The sequence below is a fragment of the Corvus kubaryi genome, unplaced genomic scaffold (assembly GCF_017639235.1).
Source record: "Corvus kubaryi isolate FWS band 111438036 unplaced genomic scaffold, C.kubaryi_AGA036_p1.0 68, whole genome shotgun sequence".
In the NCBI taxonomy this organism is placed as follows: domain Eukaryota; kingdom Metazoa; phylum Chordata; class Aves; order Passeriformes; family Corvidae; genus Corvus; species Corvus kubaryi.
In genome coordinates, this window is record NW_024582056.1 from 2,188,276 (window position 1) to 2,210,904 (window position 22,629).

The 22,629-nt window shown below is 37.7% G+C and overlaps 1 long non-coding RNA gene across 1 annotated transcript in view; it reads left to right on the plus strand.

The window, feature by feature from the left end:
* The window catches only part of LOC121674455, a 110,026-nt gene that overhangs the window by 70,885 nt on the left and 16,512 nt on the right, over positions 1 to 22,629 (plus strand). Inside the window, exons 4-5 of the long non-coding RNA XR_006019623.1 lie at positions 653 to 5,126; positions 5,358 to 5,624. This is a non-coding gene — a long non-coding RNA (uncharacterized LOC121674455). The remainder of the gene's footprint in view (positions 1 to 652; positions 5,127 to 5,357; positions 5,625 to 22,629) is intronic.

Consider the following 22,629-nt stretch of genomic DNA (forward strand, 5'->3'; position numbering starts at 1 on the left):
CAACTGAATACAGTGACAAAGGTATGGGTTCCAAATAAGGTGTGACTAGCTCATTTTCTGTTTCTTCCCACTATAGGACAAACTGTGCTCTTGAAAAACAAAAATACATCAAATGGAAGGTGTTTTAGAGATATACTTACTCATGTTTTCTCCTGCATTCAAAATATTGTTAACTTTTCATTTTTAATTTTGCATTATTCTGAATCATAAGGTAGAATGCATGATATAAAAGGCCAGATAAGAATAAAATGTTATTGCTGTATTTGTACTGGCTTCAGCTTAGAATGCCTCCTGCTTAAGTTTTTCCAAAAATTTCCCTTTACACATAGAGGGAGTATTCCTATATTATTTTTATTTAAGTTAAAGTTCAGACACTCATAAATGTGGTATTTAAATTATGGGTAGGGAAAACCAAAACATAACTCATCAAAAAAAACCCCCACCCAAAACAACAGAAGTCCTTTAGATGTTGAAATTCTGATTCAGTGTAAAAATAGAGTAATTTTTTCCTGAGCTTCTCAACAAACTGTACATAAGGAACAATGAGTTTGCTTCACAAAAAATCATAAGAAAAATACCATTTAAAAGTTTTGCCAAAACACAATGATTTTTCAAAATCTTTCTACTTTCTTTTTTTTTTTTTTCTGGACAGCTTTTGAAATATCATATTGTGATTATGGCAGTAATGGTATGTGGTTCTTTTTTTATCCTACTGCATATGTTTAATATAAGCACTAATAGTTTTAATTTTAGTTTGTCTATGGTCAAAGACCCTTTGATGTCTCATGTGAGACTATTTTTAACTTCACTAATGACGTGCAATCACCTTTGAGTCCATTCTGTTACGCTGGGTAATTAAACAAAAATATTTGATGTTGGTTTTATTTCATTCCAAATCACCTTACATGTATGCATTATCAATGTCAAAAAGGGAAAAATATCCTCAAATCATCACTCCCCTTCTCTCTGACTTGAGTGCTGGTGGATTTACTGAAATCTGCTATTAGTAAATTCTTGGATTATGTACTTACGCCTCAGGTACTTCTATCCAGTTTTCTACACCCCTAGGTGCTCTCTCAGAAAAAAAAATCCAAGTTCAAAGGTGTCTTATAATACCTTAGCTCATCTTAGTTGTATGAAACAGATAAGTAATTCATAAAGATCAAATTAAAAAGTGACATTTTCTAACTTCTTCAGTCTCCGTGCTACAGATTGCTTGAGTGCATCTTTGTCAAAGCAGGGAATTTGGCTCACAGATTTTAAATTATTTGAGCATTTTGGTTCTGAATATTACTATTGATTTAAATCAAATTGCTTTGAAAGGTAAAGTTTCAATGTAGGGTTTCTTAGGTGAACATGATAGTTGCCTCTGTGAAACTGCAAAGGGGTGTTTGGTTTTATTTTACTTTATCAGTAAGTAAGTAAGCTGTCTAGTATTCTACATTGAAACACAGAACCCTGAATGAAACTTTGTGTAGAAAACATCAGAATTTAAGATCACATAATGAACTGTACTGCTGGAAATACTGTCTATGAATTGATACATCTCTTACCCTTCAGCTCCCCTCTCACAGCTACTATTGTTAATATCTGGGATCCTCTTCAGAATAACTTAAGGTTTTTCAGTCAAAGGACACTCCTGTATGGTTATTTCACCCTAACCCTAGCAAACTGTTTCTCAAACTTGGTATGGTGTTTCACCTTTGAAATAACACATGCTGCAAAGAATTGAAAAGAACAGGTTTATGTGTTTAAGCTGCTGCCCACCAACCAATTTTTGATTCTGTGGAGTGTGGCAGATAAGTAGATTATATACCACATTTTAATTTCTTCCCATTGGAGTAACCACCATTTGGTAAAAAATTATAGAAACCCTTCTGTTTTAAGAACAGAAGAATACTAGTTTTACTTGAGCTTGTTTGAAGATCCAGTGCCTGGATAGGGCTGATAGGGCTGTAGCGAGTCATCAAAGGTTTAGAGAGAAATTATTAACTCCTCAGCTTACCATATCTAGTAGAAAACATTGTTAAATGAATGAACCTCTATGGCTTGTGTTCTTCTTGGGGCACACATGGGTATTTCCCTACTTTCCAAGTCTCCCTCATTTCTGGATGTCTAAGAAGTAATTTGTAATGTATGTTACTAATAATACAGCCAGCAGAGTGGATAAGGTGGAAAAAAAAAGGTTCAGCTATGTTTTTCAGTATAGAAATATGGTATATGGTAGCAGTATACATTAATCACATATTTTCTACGTATATGTATAGAAAAATAGACAGTGGATATCAGATATCACATTTTTGTAATGTAAATATAGAAATCAGTGAAGTTTATGCGTTTTCACCTTTTCACATTCACAGGCAGCATTATTGCGCATACACTGAGAGCTGAACAAAACTATTCATTTTGTCTGAAGGATAAAATACCCTATTCCTCTACATATACATTTTTCCACAGAAATAATCCATGGGACAAAAAAATCAAATAACTTTCTTCTAAACACTGCAGAGGAGAAAGTCTATGATATCAGCTTTGTCAAGTGACAATAATTTAAAATATGTTCTTACTTTACTGAGGGATAATGTTATCACTGCAGCGCTCTCAGTCAGAGTAAGGTGGTTCATCCTGTGGATCCTGAAGCATTAATAGTGAACATCACACTAGCAATTCTTCTTGCACTTGAACTTTTACAGCTTAAGTTCAAAACTGATTCAAATTTAGCAAAAAAATACCAAGAATCTCTCTTGAACATCCTTCTCTTCCGGGCAGTTATACAGTGACTGATTCTGAGAAATATATATTTGCATTAGATACAGATAGAAATGTAGAGGTTAAAGAAAGCATAGTTGAAAAGACTCATGCACATTGTGTTTTCCCATCACAGACCTTATAAAATGTCACAAAGACTTACCTTTGTCATTCTGGTGCTACTTGGTCTTACAGACATTTATCTGAAAAAAACCCAAACCCTGCTGAAGTAATTAAATTTGCCTGAGATGTCACCCCCAGAAATAAGGGCTAATATGTCTACCTTTCATTGGTAGCGAACATGCATTTATAACTCCTACATGCCAATATTAACACAGACATTTCACTGTATTTCTTCTCAAATAAATTTCCTCCAAAACTCCAAAATTTCCTCTTTCCTTTTTTGAGGCACTGATAGATACACATGGAGGTCATGTTAAAGGAAGAGTATACAGTAAAATCTCTTCTCCAAGCCAGAAACAAAGGTAATTGAGCAAAGGCGCATTTATAGAAGACTGACAGGAGAGATTGCAATGTGAGACAGACCCATTTTTTGCTAAATCCTTTTTTCCCTGTGATATCTTGCTCTCTCTGGCTCAAAAATGTTTTGATTTGACTAAGTTTTCTAAGTTACTGTAATTTGCTGTCTTTAAAGGAGTTTGGAAAATACAGGGTTTCTATCACGTCCATCATAGCTAAAGAAATAAAATGTCAGAGGACAAAGAGTAGTATCTCTTGCCCCCATGATTGTGTTCAGTGCAGTGCAGAGTGACAGCAAAAGCTGTCACTGTGGGGCCAAGGCATAGATTTCCAAATTACTCCTTCTCCATTAAAACAAACAAACAAACAATAAACCAAAAAATTCCCAAGCCCAACCACAAAACCTCAAGGAGACTCACAGAGAGCAAGGGGACAGAATGGACAAATGACTTCCTATCAGTCACAGTAGGGCAGGTAAAACAGGTGTGTGAATGCAGGTTTGCCAGGCCCTGGAGTTAGCAATCCCACTGTAGGAGAAGCCATCCTCTCTGCAAGAGACTTCATGTAATGTTGATTGAACATCCACACTGTAGAACACCTGCATTTTATAGTGTGCCATGAGAGAATTTTTTCACCTGGCTTTTATCACAAAAGCTTGATTTTGAAGCCTTTGTTCCCTTTATTATTTGCTTTTTGATTAAACATCACCCGTTGTTATATATTCTGAGAAATGCTGGCCCTGCAGCGATTGTAAATTGATAGCTAGATGTGGAGGAATAGGAAGGGAAAGGGGAAAGAAAGGAAACGAGAAAAGTTTCTTACTGCTAAGTGAGAAAGAAAGTTAATAAAAATAGGTCAGGCAATTTCAACCTTTTTTCATATGAAACAAATGGTCTAATCTTAAGTAGGAGTCACACATCAGGATCTTCAGTGTATCTGGGGCTCATCAGGAAGTGGCATACAAGTAGCGATATAAAAACCCTTTTTCACGGATATCAGGAAGTTTGCAGTATAATAGATTATCCTGCAAAGAATTTGTATTACATCTATCTTTTTACCTAGGATTGAATAAATATTGCAGAAATTAAACTGATATGTTATCCAGGTCATGTATTCAGCAATGACTAAGCCAAAGAAGCATATATGAAAATATCAAAATTTTTTCTTAAAAATCTGTAGAACAGTAGTCTAAATGGATGAAAAAGGAAAACAGAAGGTAAGGGGTTTTTTTTTCATCTCAAAGGACAATCATTTTAATTGTGTAGTTCCTGGAAAAAAAAAAAAACAAACTTTCATAATGCAATGAAATGATATTTGAAGTAACTCACATACAAAATCTACAGACTGAAATACTACTGGAACTCCTATTTATCAGTCTGCTGTAATTAAATTCATCATGCAATCTTGGAAAAAAAAAAGAATGTATTTAAAACACAGAAGGGAAAGAAACTTCCATATTCAGGCATAAAAATAGGAGACATTCAAGTGGCATGAAGTTACAATTCAGGAAAGATTTTGTTAGTTGTATTTGGAGCGCAACTATAGCAACTGTTAGCATGTGCCACTGCCTCTAATGGTATATGGGTTCAATCAGAGCACACAGAATACCAGATGGGACTGAAGGAAGCTGTCAGCAGAAAGACATTATGCTCTCTGATTTTTGCATTCCTGTGCAAAAAGCCACTATTGTCAATTGTTTTTATCTGTAAAACCAGTGCTTTTGTTATAAATCTTGGCATGGTCTGGGATTACAAAGCCAGCAAGTACCAGATGGCTGAAGAGACTCAGGCCAGGTCTAGGGCCTCCTGCCAGCCTTGTTTCTGCAATCAGGAGTATGCAGTAATATGATCCACGTTCAACACGTCTGGGTGAACAGATGCTCCTCACATGTAGACACAGTAAGTACACTGGCAAAACTGTAGCATGACTGGTAGACAGATGCCTGATGAAAGTAAGGAAGAAGATTATTTAGACGAGTGCAAAGCACAGCGTTGCTGGAATACAGAATAGTTGCAATCTGCTGTGCTGGTTTTGACCGGGTTAGAGTTAGTAGCTGGTACGGGCCTGTGTTTTGGATTTGTGACCTAAACATTGCTGGTAACACAAGGATATTTTGATTATTTACACAGTGTCAAGGACCTTTCTGTTTCTCACCCCATCACACCAGCAAATAGGCTGGGGGTGCTCAAGGAATTGTGAGGGGACACAGCTGGGACAGCTGGCTCCAACTGAGCAGAGAGATATTCCATACTGTATGTCATCATATTCATCATACAAAGCTGAAGAAAGAAGGAGGAAGGAGGGAACACGTTCAGAGTGATGGTGTTCCCAGGTCACTGCTACATGTCATGGAGCCCTGCTTTCCTGGGGATGGCTGAACACCTGCCTGCCCATGGGTAACAGTGAATGAATTCCTTGTTTTGTTTTGTGGGGGGGGGGGTTTGCTTTACCTATTTAACTGTTTTTGTCTGAACCCTCACATTTTCTCACTTTTACTTTTCTGATTTGTTTCCCCATCCTGCTGGTGGGGGGAGTGAGTGCAGGACTGTGTGGACCTTAGTCGCCAGCTGAGCTTAAACCACAACATCTGTGATGAAAAATTAGCCTTAGCATAGGCATTGCTTTAGATGGTAATGAATATCAACACCATGTCAAGATTACTTTGCCATTCAGAAGGCAGATGCTAATATGAAATTGTGTCTTTGCTCAAACAGAAAAAGAAATTACGTTGACCACTGAGAGAGCTGTCCTTTCCCAAAAAATTTGAAACATAAATTTCTAAGGGCCAGAAGAAAGATTAAAACCACTCCATGGTGAGCACTCTGATGATACTGTGAGAATCTTCTGCAAGAACATGGAACTGAACTGAGGTTACCCAAATCTTGTTCTAGTATCCTCACAGAAGGCTGCTTGGCCTCATATACTGACATGCAAATATGTTGAAATTAAATATTTCCTTCATCATTTTTGTGTTCTTGTAGTTCTTAGTTCCATCATCTGTGAGGATTATTTCTCTTTAGTAGAAACAAAAATCTAAACCATCATTTCTCTGAGAGTCAAGTTGCTGTGCTATGCAACTACATACATCTTCAGCAATGATAAATGCCAGCAGAATGAGCTCCCTTTTCTCTGCAATATGTCAGGCAGTCCATCCTGTAGCTGAAAATTTCTGATGAAATTTAGCTTTTCCTTGCACTTTTCTTATCTTTTTCACAGAATCCCATTTATTCCCTGTTGTGGATTGCTTTTGGGAGATTTTGTGGGAAAGGTGCAATGAGGATGCAGAAGGTGATGGGAAAAAAAGTCTTGAGTGCCAAATGAAAGCATCAGCTGTGAGATTTGAAATTATTCTTTAACTTTTGTGTGTTTCTTTATCAGAATCATAGAATATTTCAAGTTGGAATGGACCCTTAAGGAACACTGAGTCCACCTCCCTGCTCCCATAGGACTACCTTAAAACTATACCATATGATTAAGGGCACCGTCCATACAATCCTTGAACTCTGACAGGCTTAGTGTAACTTCCCTGGAGAGCCTGTTCCAGTGAATAACCACCTCTTCATGAAGAACCTTTTCCTAGTATCCTGTCTGAGCTTCCCTGACACAACTTAATATTATTTCCTTGTGTCCTATCACTGGTCACCTGAGGGAGATCAACACCTCCCGTTTCACTGCTCTCCTAAGGAAGGTGTTGGCTGTGATGAGGTCACCCCTCAGACTTTTCTTCTCCAAATTGAACAAACCAAGTGTCTTTAGCTGCCCCTCATAAGTCTTGCCTCTGAAAGTTTGTACCATCTTGGCCACTCTCCTTTTGATACAATCTAAGCATGTGATGTCTGTTTTTCTAATATTTCAGACCCCAAACCTGAAACCTGTACACAGTCGTCAAGGTGAGGCTGGACCTGTGCAGTGTAGAGTGGGATAATCACCTCCCTCGACCAGCTACTGATGCTGTACTTGATGTGCCCAGGATTTGGTTGGCCGTTCTGGCTACCAAGGCCCACTGTTGACTCATATTCAACTTGTCATTGATGAGGACCTCCAGATCTCTTTCTACAGGGCTGCTCTCTAGCTTCTTGTCCACCAACTTGTATATATAACTGTGATTTTTCTATCCCAGGTGGAAAAAACAGAATTTGCTCTTGTTGAATTTCATACAGTTTGTGATTGTCCAACTCTACAGTCTATGCAGATCTCTCTGTAACATCTCTCTGCCCTCAATGGAGTCCACAGCTCCTAGTTTAATATCATCAGCAAATTTAAGGTACATGCATCCAAATAATTTATAAAAATATTAAAGAACATTGGCTCTAAAACTGAGCTTTGGGTGACCCCACTTGTATCTGGTTGCCAGCCAGATACAATGCCATTTAGCGTATTTCTTTAAACCTCACCTATCAACCAACTGCTCACCCAACAAACAAAAACATATTGAAGTGACACCTCCAGCCGACAGTAAGGTATTTGTTTGAGAGGCTTCTGAACTGAATAGGCAGAAAGAAGTGAGGCTGCTAGCACCCTCATGTCCCCAGGTCAAGCCAGAAGTAAGGATGAGGACAAACCTGGATAGGCACAGTCACACTGTACCAAATATGCACACATATACACAGCTGGCCACACAAATTAAGACGGACAAAAGCACACATACAAATGGAGATGGTACAAATGGACTAATCTTATCCCCTTCTATGGCAATTCATGGTAAAGGTCTAATAATGAGAAGCATATATATATATATATATCTATATATCTATATCTCGCTCTATATATATATAATATGTGGGTATCCATATTATATATGTAAGTATGTCCTACCACTAAGAACAGTGGCTGTCCCAAGCCACTCAGCCTGTCTAGCAGTTGCTTCCTCCAGGAACCCTCAGACCACATCAGTCTCCCTGCTATTCAGCACAGATTTATGGCCACTCCAATAACTGGCTCCCAAGCCCCTTATCCTTCTCTTTGAGTATCCCAGCTTGATCCTGGCTGGCAGTCATGCACTGTCATACATACACACACAATGTGCACATGCTCTGGTCTCTCCAGCCACTGACACCACAGACAGATAGATCCTGAGGTTCTGATTCTTGGTCCCATGCTAGTTGCCAGCACTCGTACACCTGTACACACACATGCACAGTGATAGAGAGTCCCTCACCCAGGAAAACAGATAGAAATGGCACTTAATAAGAAAACAGGATGGACTAGGTTTATCAGGCATAGAGTATGTCTGGACCAAGATACTGCCCAGCCACCTGTTTATGTGTGACCAGCCCCTTTTGTAATTTTACCCCTTTGCCCTATGCTTGTTCCTTACCAAACACTTTGACCTTTCTTGCCTGTGAGTCTTCCTAATGTGACACCTAGACACTATTGCTGAGGTTCTCCTAGGACAAGCCTAACAGCAGCTGAGGCCGACGTCTCTTATTGGGGATCCCCCCCTCGTCACTGTGCCTCTGTGCTCCTTTCTGTATCACGATGAACCTTAAATCACATAAAGGCACTTTTTAAAATTAAAAAAATATAGGGTTTTGTCTATAGTGATGGTTTGGCAAGCTCAGACTAATACATTTTATAATCCTCTAATCATTTTACAGCACTCATCATGGTGCCTGTCCTTCCAAGCACTGTTTAACAAAGCTACTATTTTTTGTTACGACTAACTCTATCCACTCTTGGTAGGAGATGTGGAAATACTGTGGAAGTACCTCAAAATATTCTTTACCTTAAATCAGTGTAACACATTGAATTCATACAGAAACACACTTGTGGATGTATGTGCCAATCTCCTTCAATAATCAGCTGAAGTGTTTTAGACTATTTCTCTTGTGCATTACATGTTAGTATAAGCAATAGAACTGACTCAGTAACAGGTTCATAAGGGAGAAGAGTCAGAAAATCTTATTGAGTTGCCTTTGCAACTCAGAATTAAGCTCTGGGGGTCTCCACCCATTCTTATCTCCTGCAAAAATTGGAGATGATGGACTATCCCAGCTATGTATTAATAGCAGAAGTAGAAAATATGCATATATTCCGTTAAATTCATCACTTTGTTTCCACCAGAATGTAATTCAGGAGGATGAATGTCCTGTCCTAGTCAAACGAAATATCATTTACAAAGCTTCTTATGTATCCTATCTCAAGGGACAAGGCTGCTGCATTGATTAAGCTCTAGAATATTTAAATACAAAGACAAATGCATTTCATGTATAATTTGCGTTATCAAGACTCAGAGAAAATGAAGTCTTGCGTAGCTTAGCAACGCAGACTAATTTTAAAATTTTCATTTAATTATGTGATTATTCCAAAATAGAGAAGAAAATTTTAAAAATTAAAAGCATTTATATAAGTTCATATAAAACCAAAGGAGGCTATTGGTGTCTGATTCTTTTACTTTAGACAATCCATGTATGTTCACAAGTTTCATACTGTAATGTACCAGAAAGTATTTAAGGCAATAGCACTGCACAATGTAGGTGATACATAAACCAGAGAATGTAATTCTGACTCCATTGACACCTGCAGGGAAACTGCTAGGTCCAGAAGAGCTGAGACACCACCCAGATCATTCAAGAGTGATAGAATCTCTTTAGCATGGCACTTTTCAAAGTAACCTATGCAAGTCATCACCACACTGCCGTGTCCTTGACATATCTTTTTTTTGTAGCAGGTCCCATTTTTTGAAGACTACCAGAAAGTAACAGAGAGGAAACAGAGCATCAAAGCATTTATTGAAAACTCTGTAGTTTCCCTGGAACTCCCCAGGCTTTTCAACAAGGCAGTGACATTTCAACAACAGCACATTTCAGAGAAAGCAGGGACCCTTCTATGACATATCACCATTCCTATGGGCCCTATGCATGTCAGAAAGCTACTTGCAGAGAAGTAGCCAGTTAGAGAGTCCTGCCCAGCTGTCTCCACCAGTCATCTTTACTGCTTCTCAAAGCTTCCCCAAGCCAGCCTCAAATCTGACTTCCCCTCATTTTACATACAGGGTCATTTATTGAAAAGCCTGGACTAGGCTACATGATTGTATAAAATCAGTGCTGCCCAGATGCCATCCATCCTGTTTCCTTCAGGAAAAAAAATGTTCAAAAAATAAAAGTCATCAGCATTGTGTAGCCTCAGGGAAATATCTCCTATAGATTCTCATTGAATTTGGTTTCTCTCTAGTTATTACAAAGAAAAATAATTCTCTAATATATTTTTGAACAAGAAAAAGTGACTTCATATTTCAAGAGGCGTACACAGCACCTGGTTATGTTTCTATTTAATTAAGGTTATTTTCCTAGAGAAAGGATAAAGCATAGAATGTCACCATAATTAAGAAAATAAGTGCATCAAACTCATACATATTAGTCCCAAAGCAACATTAATGAATCTTAACAATTTTTTGAGAACCTTAGTGCTACTGGACTAATAACACCTTATTTAATCTGTGCTTCTGGAAGTCAGTGGAGCAGTGGCAAATTCTACAAGCTGGAAACATGGTGCAGCATGTTTCAAGTTACTGCTTTCTATACCTTAACTGGTGCCAAAATATTCCTATCAAGAGCTTCTGATAATTTTTCAGATGATTACTACCATTCAAAAATGGTTTTAGGTAAAACTAATGGAAAGGCAATGTGACAACCATTCCTTGCTCATGTTAAAAGAGAAAAAAAACTTTTCCATCGAGTCTGTCTTTTAGGAAAATATTCTTGGTTTCTATAAATTGCTTTCTAGATGGAATGCTGATCAAGCTGTATTATTTATTCTATCTCATTTTTGCTTGGGCAATTTTGAGTTCAACTTTTCCTGAACACTCATTTTATTTTTTAATTTTTTTTAATGGTGACACACTTGTGTCATGATCATCATGTTGAAAAAATGGGAAAAAATGTGACATTTATTGAGGACACATTCCGTGTCCTGGCAATCCCAATGAATGAAAAAAAATCAGCTGAACTGATGTTTGCTTGTATATAAGGAGATATTTCTAAGGCAGATCATCAACAAAGTGAACTGGAGAAGAGGCTGACAATCACAGATTGTGCTATACAATTTCATACAGAAGGCACCTCTGGCTCCATCATCAGCAAGTTGATAAAATTAATGAAACAGAAGGGAGAGCTGTAGACATATGTGCATCCTAAAAACTTCACAGTTGAGTAAGTTGCATGACATGGTAGTCATAGTAAGTAAAACTTTTCAAAGAAATTCTTAGACATAAAAAAGTTTGGACATGTGTATCAAGTAAATACTACCTATACCTATATGAACAAATTAAATTCTGACAAGGCTATTTCTACACACAGGAACCCAGCTGCTAAAATGGTTCCTGACATTGTTTTGGCCTAAACTTTCCCAAACAATGCATAAACTTGCTTAAAGAATTATCAAATTGTAGACACTTTTTTGTGGCTATTCCTTGCCTATGAGTACCTCCTTTTGGATAGTTTTTTGGGGTGAACATGGGCCGTTTGTGTCAGTTTATCTCAGGAAACGGCCACTGGCATATTTCATTTACTAATACAGTCACACACTCTATAATTCCTTTTTTTTTTTTTTTTCCTTCATACTCAATTCATCAGGGAGCAATCGAATGATCAGCCTGTGTGTCTGTCTGTCTGTTACATCCTACAGATTTCAGCCAAATTAGGTATCTGAGTGAAAAGTAAATTCCTTCAAGTTTAAAGAAAACAGGCAATCTTGTAGAGAAGTAGGACATAGAAACGCCCCCTTTTATGGAAAATCACTACAGAAGTTTACCCATCACTGACAATGGAGAATGTGCATAATAGACCAACTTTGAGAAACACACTCATGCAAAATTTGGCTTCTTTTGCCTTTCTGCCTACTGAAATATTCATTGGTTATTTGTTCCAGTATCCTTGAAAAAAGTAGATTTAGACTCTCTAATGTTTCATTCCCTATTTCATTCTCTCTATTTTTGCCACCTCCAGGCATTTCTGTCTCTCACGTTGTTTGGGATTATTTCCAAATCAAGACATTCTTTGAGATTCTAAGGAAATGGCATTTTAGGGAGCTATAGGCTAATAACTAAGCTCTTGTGTAGACAGTCCTGTGGTAATTTAAGGGAAACTGTGACAATGATTGACTTGTGATTTGTCCTTAAGATGAATGGCACAGATAGCGCCTGTGCTGTTCTAAACAAATCTCACAGTCTGGGCCTCTGCTTGAGTTCACAAATTATTCTTTATGGATTTTCTCTCATAGGAAAGAATCATAGAAATTTTCGGATTGGAAAGAACTTTAAAGTTCATCTAGTTCCAGCCACCCTGGGCAGTGTCACCTTCCACAAGACCAAGTTGCTCAAAGCCCCATCCATACTCAAGATCTATGACTGATGTAATGCTTAATCACATAAAGCATGGGAAAATATTTTAAAAAGATAGCAAGAGGGAATCTACTTCATTTTTCTGTCCTAACTTTACCTGTGTTGATTATCAGAGAAATTTAATTCATGTATTCTTAGAGACCTTCAACAGCAGAGACGGTACAACCTGCTCTTCCCCTATCAACTGTGCTTCTGAAGTGCTTTCTAAGGTGAACATCCATGTAGCACTGCATATGCTGGGGAGTCTTACTATTTCTCTCCCCCAATGATTAGCTCAACAGAACAGTTTCTGATTTTACTGAATATATTCTCTCTGTTGGGAAAAAAAAAATCCTTTAAAGTTAATAATGGGACAGCTATTATATTGTTGTAAGTCCTGAGTAACTCCTGTAAGTTTGCAATCATAGAATAAGAGAATATTTAAGGTTAGAAAAGATCTTTAAGATTATCAAGTCCAACTGTCAACCTAGCACTACCACCATGTTAATCATTAAATCATGTCCTCAAGTGCCATATCCCCATAATTTTTGAACACCTCCAGTAATGATGACTCCACCTCTTCCCTTCTCAGTCTGTTCCAATGATTTGCAACCCCTTCCATGAAGACATTTTCCCTAACAACCAATCTAAACCTCCCCTGTTCCATTTTGAGGCCATTTTCTCTTTTCCTGTCACTTGTTACCTGAGAGCAGAAACTGACCCCCACTGTGGAGAGGCAGTTGGGAAGCCAAGCGGAAAGTACTGCAGGTATGGATATCTTGACCTTAGTGGGACAGAAGCCATGGGAGTGGCAGACATGTCTTTGAAGGACTGAGTAAAAGGAATGTCATATATTACATTGTGTCTTGCTTTAGAGAAATAATGCAAGATGATAGTTAATTAATGTTGCTAGGAAACATGAATGTTGTGCTCTTTACTAAGGGAATGGAAAGTTTTGTTTAAAGGCTATAAAGGTATATAAGCCATGCTGCAGAAACAATAAATTGGACTTTTGCTTGCACCGAGCTGCCTCCCGTCTCTCAACTGCCACACCCCCCCCACCCCAAACTCCTTTCAGGTATTTCCAGAAACTTACCAGGTCTCCTTTGAGCTCCTTTTCTCCAAGCTGAACAACACCAGCTCCCTCAGCCACTTTTTATTAGACTTGTTCTCCAGACTCTTTACCAGCTTCGCCGCCCTTCTCTGGACTTGCTCCACCACCTCATTGTCTTTCTTGTTGTGAGGTGGTGGAACTGATACAATGACGTGCAGAAGTACAAATGAGAAAATACTGTGGCCTGAAGCTCTAGAATGTCAAATTTCTTTGTATGCAACTATTGAATGCATGTTAAAAGAGCGTGTCAAGAAGTTATAATTGATATCAAAGTGCTGTTTTTCACCTAATTTGTCTCACTTTAGCTACTTACTATGAATGTCTTATCTATGGGTCCTTATATTTAGAAAAAAGAATTAGAAATGTAGATAAAAAGCTGCACAGCACTCACATTTTGGGGAAAAAATACATTCCAGCTGCATTTGCTTTAGCCTCAGTGGGACACTGAGACACTTGTCAAAACCCAACAGGCATACTGAGCTTCAATGATTCATAGGATTTAAATTACTTGCTCTGGGGGAAATCAAATGTGCAGGAGACCCCACAGGGTCCCACCATCTAATTAAAGGGAGCTTTCTTCTTGATCATCCTCATGTAAATATGTAATAAGCCATCAGACTAGAATCATTCTGTTTACACATGATCTGCCAGTCAGGAAGATCAATGATGAGAGCAAGCGCTTTATATTTATCTGCTGAATATGTTGCAGATCATCTAACAGATTTCTTTATGAAGACTTGGATCTCCATATGCAGGCTGAGAAGCCTGGAGCAATTCTGAATTCTCTTAAGATGACATTTTGAACAGGGAGATAGATGCTCAAGTTAAAATTCTCTAGGAAGATTAATTTTTGGACATAAACTGTTTTATTCTGTAGAATTCTTTTTGTTGTAGTCCTGCTTCTTTCCAGAATCAGATATCATGAAAAGTACTCCTTTATGCACAAACATACATGTGATAAAGACTTTATCTTTAGCACTATATTTTAAACATGATGCTATCAGCACCAGCCATTGAACTAAATGAAAGCAGACCACTCTCTAGCCAAATGACATAAAGCAAATGATTTTACAGTGCCAGGGCAGTAGGATCTGTTCTCAAACAGTGCTGCTGTAAAAAAAAATTACATTGATTTCATATGTCAGCAGAATTGTATGTGTTAGCATATTTGCCTGTGTTTGAAAATTGTGGCTTTAAACTCTTTAGAAAAGAAATAAAATGTTTTTGTGATAAGTCAGGAAGAAAATTGATCTAATGTAGAATTTTATAAAAGTTATATTTTTTATTAATTTATTATTTTGAGGTAGTCACTGTACATAGAGCTACCAACAGCTAATATTCATCTGCTTTTTATTGCTTCTCCAGCTGCCTTCTTATTTCAGTTTATTAGTTAAACTTTATTTCTGATTTTATCACCACCACCAGACTTCAAACTGTTTTTTGATACTCTTCCCTGCTTTTTATATTTTCCTTTTCGTATAAACAGGAGTTTTTCTCTTTTCCATAACAGCCAGAATTTTCTGAAAGGCATGGAAAACCAACAAGTGAGGCCCTTTTTGAAGTAACCACAAAGGATTATATGAAGTGTGAATGATACTAATTAGATCCTGTAACTTTAAAACAGTTTGAAAATCTGTGAATTTCTAAAAGCAAAATAATCGCCTTTCTTCTTAGTCTGACTTTCAACCTTCAGTGATTAGTCTTTATTCTCTGTAACCAAAGAAATAAGTTCAGATGAATAAACACAGTATTTAGCATTTTTATTGGAGAGAACTGCCAGTTCTTTGATGTAATCTATTGTTAAATTTTTTGCTTTGGTATTAGAAGATGTGATTCTTACACCAAACCTCTACTCTTGCTCTCTATATCTTGCTTTGTTTTAGCAGAAAGACTCAGCTGAAACACAAAATTTTTTCATTAGTGAAGAAATTTCCTTAAAGGGTATGAGGACCTACATTAATATCATCAGTAAAACAGGAGGTACACTTACACGTTTTTTCTTACAAAACCAAAAGGGTGTTTGCTCTTATCTTCCTCTGGAAAGCGGAATTCCCTAACGTACACTACCCAGACCAGACTGTATCAACAAAATTTTCCGTTTAAACACCTATGCATTTGAGAAGACAGCTCAGACCAAGAGATCAAAAGGAAAGGAAATGGTGCAATTTGAAAAAGGGGAAATTTATGTTAGATATTAGGAAAAAATTCTTTACTGTGAGGGTGATGTGGCACAGGATTACATTTCCCAGGGAGGTTGTAGATGTCCCGTCCCTTGCAGTGTTTAAAGCCAGGTTGGAAAAGGCCTTGAGCAACCTGGTATAGTGGGAGGTGTCCCTGCCCACAGCAGGGGAAGTTGAGACTAGATCATCTTTAAAGTCCATTTCAACCCCCTGACATTCTCTGATTCTATGAACCACGTATAATTAATACTTACATTAAAAATAATGGCACATATCTTCAGTCAAGTCTTTGCAGCAGTCAGCCTGAAGTGATGAGTCTTGCTGTATTTTGGTGCCTTTCTATCTATCTTTAGAGACTGTTTACAGGATCAGTCCAGTGACAGGTATCTAGGGGAAAAATGCACAGTTAGGACATTCAGGAAATATTAACCCAAAATAAGAAATATATGACCATTTTAAAAATTCTACATTAGATCCGTTATCTTCCTGACCGATCCCAAAAGCTTTTTGTTTCTTTTCTAAATAGCTTAAAGCCACAATTTTCAAACACAGGCAAATATAAAATCTTTTTTCCTTGAATTTCCTTGTTGTTCATTTTTCCCCTCAGGTGCTTGTCCATTCAACTGGCTCAAGCTTGGAAGGTAGATGGGAAGGCACCATGACCCATTGCTTCATGCCAATTGCTGCCAAGCATTGACTGAATATAATTACTTTTCTCCTTCATGTTAGATTGCTGACATATTCCTAACATTTTACTCACTTCATACCACTTCAGAACAATCTGTAGCACCCAAACACGTGAGCTCAAATACCTTCCAAAATGTGTTTCTATTTCAAGCTGCAGTCAGAAGAGAATGAACAGCAAAAGAAAGAGCCATGTTACCACAGCACTTCTCACATCATATCTGAGCTGATAAAACCTGCTGAAAACACGTACAGCCTTCATACAATATCACACCAGATTACTTTTGCAACTCAAAATACGGCTGAATGCATCTGCTAAACATATATAATGTAAATCATATTCTTGATTTCAATGTTAAAGACGTTCTTGGTAGCTCTCTGAATTTCAGATGTAGAGTCATCAATTTTCTGACTCTTAATTCTAGTGTCACTCTCAACTGTGTCTTCATTAGTGGCTTCTTGCTGCTGCGACATGTTGAGCCAAACTTAACTCTGTCTTCCTCATGTCTTTTGATCTGGGATCTTTCTTCTCATATTACCTATCTAGTTGACTGGGTCAAAGTATCATCATTTTGCCTTTCATATTCCAGTTCTCATTTGCTGGTCTGAAGGAGTCTTCTGAAATCCCTGTTTTCTTAGCAGCCTCCTCAGTACAAATAGTACTGGAGGAAGTTTTACTTCTTCAAATGATTGCATAGAGCACTGACTTGTGCTGAGTCCTACAAACTTCTGATTAACCTTCCTTTCAGAGTTTCATTTTACTGTAGGCATTTCTGATGCCTCCATATTGAATCTGGTCTTTTGTGCTACAGGTTTGATCCAAGCAAGCCTGATGTTACAACAGGAGCCCCACAAAGGGCAATGTTTAAGAACAGTATTGATTTATGTGAAAGAATTTTTCATTAATCCTCTTGAATAACTTATGCAAGCTAGCAAAAATCAGAACAAATAATTCTGGTTTACTTATAATTTCTTCTAGGTATAGTTAGCAAGATGCACCATCATAATTTCTATATCATGCTCACAAGACACACATTTCATGTCCCTGTACCTGTGCTAGTAATGCCAAAAGGGTCATTGGTTCATTCATCCATTTTAAGGTCATGATGAAGGTGAATGTGATGAGGGGAAAGAAAAAGGGATCCTGCTTAAAACACAGAGCATAGATTCAGCTTAGCAAAAATTCACTGGAAGATAGGAATTTGCCTACATTTCCTGAACCATAACATAGATTCAGGGCCTAACTGGAGCCAATGAGAAGCACTATAAAAACAACATGTCCTGAAGAAACCGCAAAATGCAGTTCGATAAATCAGAATGTTGAAGACGGAACCATTAAAGCAATTGAAAGCTGTCATTAAACCATAAAACAATTGACACTAGGCTTAGAACCTCTTATTATGCATGATCGTTTTCCAAATAACAAAACTAATTTTACACATCATGCTACTGCATTTAAGTCAGTTACTGACTGGGAGATATGAGGAACTGATTTAATGTGCACATATTATTTCACAGCTGTTTACTTAAGGGTTTCTTTTATCTTGCTACAAGCCACTGTCAGACAGAATATTGGCTGTGGGTCAGAACCATCAGGCCAATTTTTATGGGTCTAATTTAACAAACATTAATTTATAAATGCATTGTATTTTTATTTACAGGAACTTAGATTAAATATTTATCTTCAAATTTTACAGTAACTTTGCCATGGAGGAAAATGAGCAATAATGATTAATGGCACAGAGCATGAAACTTTTTCTTGATATCTCCAGTCTGATTAGTATTTTTTTTCATTGAACTTCAGAGCTCTGTGAGTACAAAAAATCAACTTTGAGCTCACACAGTTTGTTGCAGAAATGGAAGATATATGTCTAGAGAACTTGGTGGAATGGTATCTCCTTGTGTAGACACTCTACAAGGACAGAGGGCAGTCCCTGACCCAGATAGAAATATACACTACAGCTGCAGGAAAAAATATGAATGCAAGTTATTTAGTATCATTATTTAATTTAAAGTCCTGCCAACAGACTGCTAATCCTTCTTGAATAAATTTGTCCTATGCTCATATTACTAGAGGCGATTAATTATACAGTGTACAAGCTGCCTCTATAAAACACTGTCGTAGACCTTCTCTATCCAGATAGCTTCCAGCTCCCTCTTACATGTCAAAAGCATGAATGAAAGGATCTCCAGTACACAGCTGTCACAGATATGAGAATAAATTACTCTTTGCCCTGTGCTGGCATCCCAGCTAGGGAGACAGACATTGAAGAAATACTCAATGGTGTGTTGGGGCCACCAACCTGGTTCAAGTTTGTCATGGTCATTTCTAGGTCTTGGGGGCAGGCTTGCCTCCCAATGCAGCTACACCTGTGCAGCTTTGGGAGCCTGTGAGACAGGATGTGATTGTTTGTTCACATAAACCTATAAACCAGGTGAAGATTTATGTTCACTGCTCCAGATTATAGGATCCAACTTGAGAGGGTCTGAGAGGTCCTTTGATCACCTGCATTTTTGAAAGTCATGACTTTCCCAAAGATTGTACTATAGGATACTGAGTTTCTGTAACTCTCATGAGAAGATCTGACTAAGGCTGTGACACCACAGAGTCCTTGTTGGTATATATTTTCCTGTCTGAGGAGAAGGACAATGTTAGTTTGTTTTCTAGACTATGTAGAACTTCGCTTGCTATGTGTCAAAAGGTAAGTATAATTAATTGATCTAATTTTCAGACTACATTGAAGGTTCTGTAATGTTATTCTGTATTAATTACAGCATTTAAATGAAATTTGATATTGAACAACAAAAGTTTTATATAATTTAGTTACATTGGCCTTGTAATTTTATTCATGGTTTGAACCATTTTCAGCATATGACTGGTTTTATCATTTTAATTGCAGGGAACAAACTGCTGCAGTAGACCAGGAGTTGGCACAGCTAGAGCATTGTCTAATGTTTTGGCCAACCATGCATGAATATTAGTAAAGCCGAGCTTTCAGAATTCTCTCTCTCTCTCTTAAATAAGTGTTTATGTATATATATTTGGATATATAAACACAAACATATAAACATATACATATACATATGTACACTTACATATGCATAAACCACCTATACATATAGTTTTAAATATATATATATATAAGATATATAAGTATGATGCTTTCAAAAAATAAACAATCCTAAATACACTGAGGACATTTCATATTTGAAGATGTCATTTGGAAAACTACCAGTAAACATCCAGATGCCTCCTTCAAAAATAATTCAGATACTAGTGGCAATGTCTGGCAAGATTACAAGCTTCAGAGATACTGTGTTTTTAGTGGAAAAAATAAGACACATCAAGCAACTTTGTCCTTGCATAATCTATTTGTTTGTCTCTTTAATTTAGTCCAGCTGTTGCATTCTAGCTAAGTCATAAAAATAAAAATAAATAAATTTGAGCTTAACCTTTGTTGAATTTAGAAAGATTTTGAATCTTTCTACCTGCCTGGTAAACATTTTCTGTCATAAGAATTCAAATTGTGAAAAAGCTTAGTTAAAATTTAAACAATTAAAAAAATAAAATAGATAAGTTTTTAAAAGGCTTGTGTTTGCAGTGTGTATAGAGGTTGAAAACCCTGTGAGACCTCTTATGTCAGATGGAGTATTTGAGAAGTAAGAAAGAGTCAAATCCTCACTGCAGGTGAGATGGGTGCTTCTAGGTGAGGGTATGCAGGAATCAGCAGTGAGAGCAGCCGTGCCTTTGCCACAGCAGTTCTTTCTCACCTCTCCAGGGGAGAAGGGTAGGGAGATTGACAGGACCTTCTACCTTCCCCTTCCTACTTCCCCACCAGCACCCACTGCTGCAGCAAGAGCATGTTTGCATCAAGCACTCTGCTAGCTCATAGGGGATGGGGATGGGCCTGCTGCTGTCAAAAAGTACTCACTAAAGTCTGTGGGGGACACAGTGAGAAAGGAGGTGTATGGTAAGGGGAACCAGCATGCAAAATCTGGGCCACCACACCGTTCCTAGGGCATACTGCAGAAGAGCTTGGCTATAACAGCTCATGAGTTTGCTCAAGGTTGGTAGGACACAAAAGTTATTTAGACCTATGGCACTTCTCATTTGGCAAGCTGCAACACTCAGAGAGAACTTCAGTCTTTTACAGTTATTTCATTCTGAAATCTCTGTGCCAAGATACTCAAAACTCTTAGGCAGCGCTGTGCTGCCATATAATGTTCTGCAATATAAAAGAAAAAACAAAGAGGACAGTTAAATAAAATGGGGTTGAAAAGAAACCATATGGACAATATAGTAAGTTTTATTTCAGATTCTTTATTCTTTCAACACTAAACTTAGAAAAATTATTATCCTCTTGAAAAGCAGTAACTATGCTTAGTAGGAATGGTGCTTTGCTTTAAACTTGTGGTGATCGGCTGTTTCAAGCCCCACTGAGGTAATGTATCTAAGGTTCTTATTAATAGATACACTTAAGAAAATGCATAAGGAGAAGATAGTAAGAGAAAGAAAGAATAAGAGTGGGGGAAGCCACAAATAAAAGATTTGATAGATTAATATGCATTCAGGTTCAGGTGGGAAAGTCCAGGTACCTCCCCTGGGAGGGGGGTTTTACACTGTCTGATGTGACACTCTGGATCATGCAGAGTCTTCTGCTGGAAAGCCACAGATATGAATCTGGGGGCACTTTGAGGGTCTTTGATGGTTTATAACCCTTTGTAAGATATAACAGCTGTTTCTCAAGCCGGTGTAATTAAGCCAGTTATGCCTTATCAGAAGAGATGGATACCCTCAGGCCTACATGTGCATGTCCCAACACCTCCTGGGGGAAGAGGGAGAGGGGATGGGCCTTAACCGAAGGGAGGACATTAGCATGATGAAAAGCATTATCCCACCTCACAGGATCTGCTTTTTGCCAGCCTTTTCCCTTATCTGGTTTAAAAACCTGCCTGTTGCTAAACAAAGATTGGTTTGTCCTGGTCATCCTCTGGTGGTGGATGCACACGGCCTCTGCACCTGGACTGTTCTTATGGAGATCAGAGCTTTTGCCACCACGCATCCAAAACCCTCTTCTTTGGTTGGGGGTTGCAAACCTGGCCTCAGCAAAGCACCTGCTGCTTTTGTCAGTGGCCAATTGTTTGAATCATTAACCATTAACATTTCAGTCTCTCACATGGGCCAGCCTGCAAAGTCTTGATTCTGAACCCAAAGATGTTCAGGAAGTTGAAGAAACACAGCCCCAAGAGTGGGTTATGGATGGTTAGCTGCTGATGTTAAAAATAGTCTTGTGAGTGTTTGGGATTTTTTAAAAAACTGTAAAATGGCAATTTTTAAATCACAGTATGTCCACTAGGAAATTCACCTGCATATTTAGTACATCTTGTTGATGGTTTTGATTTTCTGCACTGAAACTTGTAGATGAATGTGGAATTTCTTATGCAATCAAAAGTCATAGTTCTACAGAAACTTGTACAGTTGTTGGAGTTTCCAAAGGCAAAGAGTATCAGTGACATCAGAAGGAATACTAAAGGGGTAAAAGTTATACAATGTGGATATGAGAATATTGCTCTGGGAACAAAAGTACTTCTTAGGTTTGGGGATGTCACAACTGACCTAATTCATGAATCTCAAAATCAATTTCAACCTAACATTTTTTGACACTTGTATTCCAAAACTCACATTTAGAAGGAAAAAAAAATTAAAATATATGATTGTCACAGATTCTATAACTCCTGAGGATTTCTACCTAGTGATAGATGTTCAGCCCTTCTGAAAATCAAAAAATAACTGATCCCTCATGGGTGTAAGCTTTTTTTATGGTTTAATTTTGAAACAGTGCACAACATCCTTTGAATTATCAGAAGTCAGCCAAAAGAATCCACTGCCCTTTATCTCAGCCTTTCCTCCCTCTCATTCTAATGCTTTGATAAATCAGACTCATTTAGAGACCAGAGAGGAAAGTGGAATACATCAGGATGTCTCTGTATTTACAATCCCACATCTTCATGCCCTGGCAGCTCAATGCCATTCTTCAGAAATAAGACAGCAAAGAACAGATTGATTTTCTGTTTTTAATTGCATCCCTGCCAAGACCCTATTG